Here is an 8137-nt window from a genome sequence, read left to right as displayed (position 1 = left end):
GCTGTGTCGATAGATTAAATGTTGACATCACAGGATTTATAGCTTCAAGTTTGAAGCCTTGTGTGGCACAAAAGGAGACATTTGAGCACTTTTCAGTAGTTTTGCAATTTTAATGCACTTTTTGTGAAATTTTAATTTGTCTGTAACATTATATAACTTGAAGGGAAACTACAGCTATAAAACTCTCCAGAATGAGAGGAACGTGTACTGGAAGGCTGTCTCTAGAGGAAATGCTTCTAGTCAGACAGTGTTTTGTGCCACGGACAAAATAATAGGAAAGATAGGAGCAACAGCAGTTGGCAGCCCCCTGAGGTACCTCTTGTGTATCTGGCGAGAAGAAGCTCTGATATAAAGGACAGCAGTTTTGTGCTGGGAGGCACCTTATCATACAGTATCAGAACATTGTTGATGAAACTAAAGCTGTTTGTTAATTGAATGCTGATGCACTGTTATTTGCAGAGCTGCTGGAGGGTTAGCCAGAGATGAGGAATTTCCTGCAGCTCCTCCTTTTCCTGCACACACTGTAAACACCTGGACCAAGACACACTTCTGGGAACAAGGGCTTTCTGAATGGCCCAATTTTTCTGCTTATGGAAGTGGATGTTCCACAGGATAATCTGTGTCACCATTCCACCCTCTAGAAAGCTGCAGCACTAATCCTAACCGTGTAATGTCCGTGTTAGCAGGGTAGCCCGGGACCTGTAGTTCTCCTCTGTTTGAACGTTAGACCATGGCTGGGAGCTAGTACCCACAGACAGACATTTACTTTTGATCTAATGAATGATCAGGTCAAATGATTTGAATAGTTGAGGCTGGGTTCACAGTGGTCAGTTGCATAACTCTCATGTTCTAAGGACTGTGAACTGCAATGGAGAGTGGACATAGACCTTTTTAATACAAAGCCTGCATGCAGCGAGTTAGAATAGCATGATCAGTTATAATGCAGTACTGTGAATAGCCCCATAGAACTGTATGGACAGTGAGTTGTCATGCAGAATTATTCTGCAACACAACCGACCGTTGTAAACAGGGTCTGAAGAATTGGTATACCTATACACAATTGTTTTATCAGTTAAAGCGGATCTGAGATGAAAAACTAACTATACAATTACTAGAAGAAGATGAAGCGCGCCATAGTGCATTAAATGTGTAGGAGTTTTTATTAACAATTAAAAGTTATACTCACAAACATGAGTGATAAAAATCGCATCTCAGCGGACTGCCAGCCGCTTGCCTCTGCAGTGGGGGATGGCGCGCTGTGGCCAGCAGCGCGGTTTCCGATGACTGGGAATCCTCTCACTGGTGGGTGGGCGTTGCTGGAGTGTCAATCGGCGTGTGACGTCATTACGCGTTTCGGCGCTCAGCGCCTTCGTCAGATGACGTCTCACGCCTGTAAGGGGGAACTTATAGCGTCGCTCTAAAGGTCGCCTTGGCGACCAGGAAGCTAAAATAAACTTTATTGTCCGGCGGACAAAAAGGGGGGGGGGGGGAGTGAGGGCGCAGTAGCGCTGTAGGTATATGTCAGGCTTAGGACAGAAGTAAGGGCACAATAGCGCTGCAGGCTTGTGACAGCGCGTCATCCTCCCCAGTTTAAAAACATTGCATTGGAGGAGCATATGTTACCTCAAATGGTCTGACGCAACCAATTACAGGTCAATAATTTACATAAGCAGATCGACATTTTGCATCAGCATCCTTAAGCCAAACTAATGTAACACATATAGCAAATTTTATAGCACACCAGTGTTACAAATAAGAGCAATTTCCGGTGACCAAATTGGCCTTTTGGGAAGCTGCAGGAATACAATGTTATTGGATTCCAGATGGCTACATTCCAAACATCATATCTGTTATATACACCCCATAGAGCAGGATCGAAGGAACTCGTATTGATACCTGCTAGATTCTTAACATGTAGGGTCATAAATAACAAATCATTCAATAAAATCATTCTATAAAACATTCTATAAAACCCCATATTTGGTTGGTATCTGAAAACAACCAACCGGAGAATTCCTTAATGACCTCTATTTTGGGGGGAGGAATTTTTGTATGTATACGGACCGAGGAATTTCTGAGCCAGCTGGCTTGTGGGGCCAGGTGGTGTGGGGGAGGGGGGAAGGGAGGAAGCCGGGGGGGGGGGGAGGGGGGGCGGGAGGGGGGGAAAAAAGGGGGGGGGCCGGGGAAAGGGAATAGGGGAAAAAAGGGGGGGGGGAGGGGAAAAAGGGTATGGGAGGGAGGGATGGGGTGGAAAGGAGGGGGGAGGGAGGTATGGGTACCCATGGGACTATGTCTTGGGGACCAAGGGGAAGAGAATTAGGATGCAATGGGAAAGGGAAAATAGTTATAAATACAATGTAGGGGAACCTACTATGGACCATGCCTATTATACGGTATACTCACCACCCTCATCTAGTGTACATTTCTGCTATTATTGAGTGAGCTGGAGGAAAAAAGGGGGGGGAGAGAAGGGAGACACATTAGTGACTGCTGTGCCATAAGATATAAAACATACAGTAAAAGACTCATCACAATAAAAATGCATTACAAATACGTGGATATCTCCAAGCCTTCATTAAGGCCCTTTGGACTGAGAGCATCCAGTTTAAAGATCCAAAAAGTTTCTCGTTCACAGAGCCTCCTGTACCTTTGTCCTTGTAGTAAGTTTCTCGAAATTGTCTCTAGGCCCACTATCTTAAGAGAGTCCACCAAGCTATTATGGCACTCCCTTGAAGTGGCGCGGGACACTGTTTCTCCACTCCATCAAGTATGTTCCTTTTATGCTCCCCCAATCTTTGTCTGAGGGGTCTGGTGGTTCTGCCCACATAAAACTTGGGGCAACTGCAGGTTAAAAGGTACACCACATAATCGCTTCCACAGTTTATAAGTCTTTCAATTTGTGTACATGGTTACTGCTGTCTGTTACCTCAGTAGCTCTGTGTCTAATGAATGGACAGCACCCACATCTCTTCACGTTACACTTATACGTGCCTCTCAGGGAGGGAAACATGCTGTCTGGTTTCTTACTTTTCTTTTTGACATTACTTGGGGCTACTGTGTTCTTGATGGACTTTGCTCTTTTGAATATAACTGCTGGATTTTCTGGAATAAGATCTCTCAGTATAGGATCCTGTTTCAAGATGGGCCAGTTTTGGATTACTATATTCTTAATCGTTCTAGAAGCTTCCGTATAGGTTGTGATAAATGAAAGGTCAGAATGTGTATTTCTATGGGTTTTTGTGTCTTCTTTAGGTTTAGGTCTGACTTTATACCCTTCAAACACCTGCTTTATATATTCAGGCTTATATCCCTTCTCAATGAATTTGTTGGCGAGTGTCTCACCTTGCTCCAGATAGTCCTTATCTGAAGTGCAATTGCGTCTAAGCCTGCAAAACTGACTTTTAGGAATATTCTGTATCCACTTCGGGTTGTGGCAACTGGACGCATGTAAGTATGAATTGCCCGCCGTGGGCTTAAAGTGTGTTTTGGAACATATCAGGCCCTCCTCATTTGCAAATAGCTCGAGGTCCAAAAATACTAAACTACTACTGGAAATGACATGTGTAAAGGTTAAACCAAAGGAATTATTGTTACAGTGGGTCAAAAACTCCTCAAACATCAATTCTTCACCTTCCCAAATGAGCAAGATGTCATCTATGTACCTGGTGTAAAACACCAGATTTTTACTGAAAGGGTTACCGGACCAAATTTGTTGGCTTTCCCAATACGCCATATACAGATTGGCAAAGCTGGGGGCAAAGCCTGCCCCCATCGAAGTTCCACAGATCTGTAAATAAAGTTTGTCCATGAAGCTGAAATAATTGTGTGAAAGGGCAAATTGAAGTAGATCCAGAATAAATTGGCTTTGTGGAATGGGCAGTGTGCAATCTTGGGTAAAGAAGTATTGTACAGCTTCTAAACCCTTTTCATGGGGAATGCTGGTATATAGTGATGCCACATCTAGTGAGGCCCAAAGATAACTCTTTTCCCACTTATAGTTCTGTAGCATGTCCATCACGTGTAGAGAATCCCGAGTATATGCTTGGGAATTCAAAACCAGAGGTTGCAGGAAATAATCTATATAGGATGACACATTTGACAACAGTCCCTCCATCCCAGCTACAATAGGTCTTCCTGGTGGTTGGGTCGTACTCTTATGAATTTTGGGGATTTGGTAAAAATATGGCACTGAAGGGTGGATCGGAACTAGAAACCTTTTTTCCTGTTCATTAACAATGTTGTTCAGATGGGCCTTATTGACCAACTGTTGCAACTCGTTCTTGTATATAGTAGTGGGGTCTATGGGGAGTTGTTGGTATGTTGATACATCTGTTAGTAATCTTAGACCTTCTGCCAGATAGTCCACAAAATCCAACACCACAATCCCTCCCCCCTTATCTGCCTGTCTAATGACAATTTCTTCATTATCTGTGAGGTTTTTTAGGGCTTTCTTTTCAGCTCCATTCAGATTGTGATATTTGCTAGGGGGCCCTTTTTTACACACATTCTTAAATTGCTCTAATACTACCTGGTAGTAGGTGTTGACAAATTGGCCTTTGGAATGGGAGGGGTAAAATATTGATTTGGGCCTAAAGTTCGTGTGCTTGGTATTGGTGTCGGGTACATATTGCAGCCAGTCGTCGTCTATCCCATGTAAGGCATCATCGTTCATTATTTGTATCAATTGGTCATCAGAAATATCTATAGGTTCCACTGTTACGGTCTCCACGTTGTCGTCAGACAATGTGGTAGTGCGGTGTGCCCCTTCTTTTTTGGTGGCAAAGAACCGTTTGAGGGTTAGTGACCTGATGAATCTATGCAAGTCTTTATAGAGTTGAAATTCATCAGGCTTGGCTGAAGGAGCAAAGTTTAGTCCCTTCCTTAGCAACGACTCTTCATCAGGAGTCAAAATATGGGATGATAGATTAAATATCTTTATAGTGGACTGTTCGTTGATGGTGATTTGACGTTTCTCCTTTCTTTTCTGGATGGCTCTTCCTCCTCTACTTCCCCTTCTACCTCTTCTAATCCTCTTTTTCTTATACTCCCTTGGGTTAGAGGGGGTCCTGACCCTAAAAAATGGTCCTGGCCTGGGTCTCTGACTCCTCCCTCTGGGCTCAAGGCTCTCAAAGGGAGCCCCTTGGTGGTTGAGGACTGGACACCCTGTGTATGGGCTCCAGATGCCTCATTTCCCATCGCAACAGCATTGCCTCCTAATGCCATTGGTGGTCCTAAGGCTATTTTGGAGATGGCACCCTCCCTCTCCCCCCTCATTCTTTCTTTGAATCTCTCCACATACCCTGATGGGGTGTAGTCATTGTTCCCCGGGTGACTGTTTTTCCTGGGAATTTTATATGGGGTGTTGGATCTATCGGGGGCTCTCAAGATTTTATTTTCCCTTAGGGGCTTGTTCAAGGTCCCTCTCTGGGCATTATGGTAACTCCCCCCTCTGTCTTCACACTGATATTTTCTCCTGTTGGAGTCTGGGGGGTGATCATATTTATATGGTCGTTTCCGTGTTACAATTGGGGCATGCTGTAACCTTTTAGGTGGAGTTGGTTGATAAGGAGTGTTTTGGCGGGGCAATTTCGGTATATCCTTTGGTACTTGATTGGGTCTCTTGTCTATAGGCTCCTTAATTGAATGTCTCGAATGATATTTACCCCTAGGTGATGGTCTGGTGGGCATGGGTAGGCGGTTGGGTAGCATTGGCACCCCAGGTTTCGGTGGTCTCTCACCCTCCTGACCCCACTTGAATATATTTCCATTTGCGTAGTCAGTTCTGTCTCTCTCAAACTTCTTTAGTTTTTTGTTTATAAGTTCAGTTTCTAATGTGGTTGTGGCTATTTCTATTTCGATTTCCATTCACTAAATTCATTCATGGTATTTGTACTTATTAAGATCTACCTCTATATCTGGGATGACTTTACGGACTCTGGCGAGGTTCCGTTCTCGTTGAACCACCACTATCTTCATCCATTTTTCGGTGCATTCAATGGAAGCCTCTTTCCATATTAAGTGTAAATCTGAGTCCAAAAAGTCACAATCCTTTTTGTTCCTCATTCCCCTGGGAGCAATTTGCTCCGTGATGTACTCTGAGAGAAAGGAGGAATCTATCCATTGTGTACTCTCATATCTACGAGCATTTTCTAATTCTCTAAATAGTGAGATCATATGTGTTCTATTGGTGTGATAATCAAGGTTCTCTGGTGGAGGCTTAGTTTTTCCTTTGGGATGTAGATCAGTAGTGATCCTATTCACTATCTGTTTCATGTTATCATGTATGTCAGATCTTAATTTATCCCACTTTGAAGAGATCATATTACCCGAATGGGCGACATCCATCTTGATTGTAGTGCAACAATAGTCCGGTGCTGCAGAATGCTGTTCCCAAGGTCAGCAGAAATGTATTTTCACAAGCAAGCACGAAGATATCCTGCGCTCCACGTGACTGCTGTACACTCAAAGGATGGCTCTCCTTTCACATTCAGCACCCCGCAGCGCTCCGACAAGGGTGATTTGGCAAAAGTACTAGAAGAAGATGAAGCGCGCCATAGTGCATTAAATGTGTAGGAGTTTTTATTAACAATTAAAAGTTATACTCACAAACATGAGTGATAAAAATCGCATCTCAGCGGACTGCCAGCCGCTTGCCTCTGCAGTGGGGGATGGCGCGCTGTGGCCAGCAGCGCGGTTTCCGATGACTGGGAATCCTCTCACTGGTGGGTGGGCGTCGCTGGAGTGTCAATCGGCGTGTGACGTCATTACGCGTTTCGGCGCTCAGCGCCTTCGTCAGATGACGTCTCACGCCTGTAAGGGGGAACTTATAGCGTCGCTCTAAAGGTCGTCTTGGCGACCAGGAAGCTAAAATAAACTTTATTGTCCGGCGGACAAAAAGGGGGGGGAGTGAGGGCGCAGTAGCGCTGTAGGTATATGTCAGGCTTAGGACAGAAGTAAGGGCACAATAGCGCTGCAGGCTTGTGACAGCGCGTCATCCTCCCCAGTTTAAAAACATTGCATTGGAGGAGCATATGTTACCTCAAATGGTCTGACGCAACCAATTACAGTTCAATAATTTACATAAGCAGATCGACATTTTGCATCAGCATCCTTAAGCCAAACTAATGTAACACATATAGCAAATTTTATAGCACACCAGTGTTACAAATAAGAGCAATTTCCGGTGACCAAATTGGCCTATTGGGAAGCTGCAGGAATACAATGTTATTGGATTCCAGATGGCTACATTCCAAACATCATATCTGTTATATACACCCCATAGAGCAGGATCGAAGGAACTCGTATTGATACCTGCTAGATTCTTAACATGTAGGGTCATAAATAACAAATCATTCAATAAAATCATTCTATAAAACATTCTATAAAACCCCATATTTGGTTGGTATCTGAAAACAACCAACCGGAGAATTCCTTAATGACCTCTATTTTGGGGGGAGGAATTTTGTATGTATACGGACCGAGGAATTTCTGAGCCAGCTGGCTTGTGGGGCCAGGTGGTGTGGGGGAGGGGGGAAGGGAGGAAGCCGGGGGGGGGGGGAGGGGGGGCGGGAGGGGGGGAAAAAAGGGGGGGGGGGCGGGGAAAGGGAATAGGGGAAAAAGGGGGGGGGGGAGGAGGGGAAAAAGGGTATGGGAGGGAGGGATGGGGTGGAAAGGAGGGGGGAGGGAGGTATGGGTACCCATGGGACTATGTCTTGGGGACCAAGGGGAAGAGAATTAGGATGCAATGGGAAAGGGAAAATAGTTATAAATACAATGTAGGGGAACCTACTATGGACCATGCCTATTTTATACGGTATACTCACCACCCTCATCTAGTGTACATTTCTGCTATTATTGAGTGAGCTGGAGGAAAAAAGGGGGGGGAGAGAAGGGAGACACATTAGTGACTGCTGTGCCATAAGATATAAAACATACAGTAAAAGACTCATCACAATAAAAATGCATTACAAATACGTGGATATCTCCAAGCCTTCATTAAGGCCCTTTGGACTGAGAGCATCCAGTTTAAAGATCCAAAAAGTTTCTCGTTCACAGAGCCTCCTGTACCTTTGTCCTTGTAGTAAGTTTCTCGAAATTGTCTCTAGGCCCACTATCTTAAGAGAGTCCACCAAGCTAT

General features: G+C 44.5%; 1 protein-coding gene across 4 annotated transcripts in view; it reads left to right on the top strand.

The window, feature by feature from the left end:
- The window catches only part of FAR1 (fatty acyl-CoA reductase 1), a 185656-nt gene that overhangs the window by 60173 nt on the left and 117346 nt on the right, over positions 1 to 8137 (top strand). The window lies entirely within an intron of this gene.

The sequence above is a fragment of the Hyperolius riggenbachi genome, chromosome 11 (genome assembly GCF_040937935.1).
Source record: "Hyperolius riggenbachi isolate aHypRig1 chromosome 11, aHypRig1.pri, whole genome shotgun sequence".
NCBI classification, from domain to species: domain Eukaryota; kingdom Metazoa; phylum Chordata; class Amphibia; order Anura; family Hyperoliidae; genus Hyperolius; species Hyperolius riggenbachi.
Note: the sequence above shows the minus strand (reverse complement) of the source record. Positions and strands in the feature narration are given on the sequence as shown.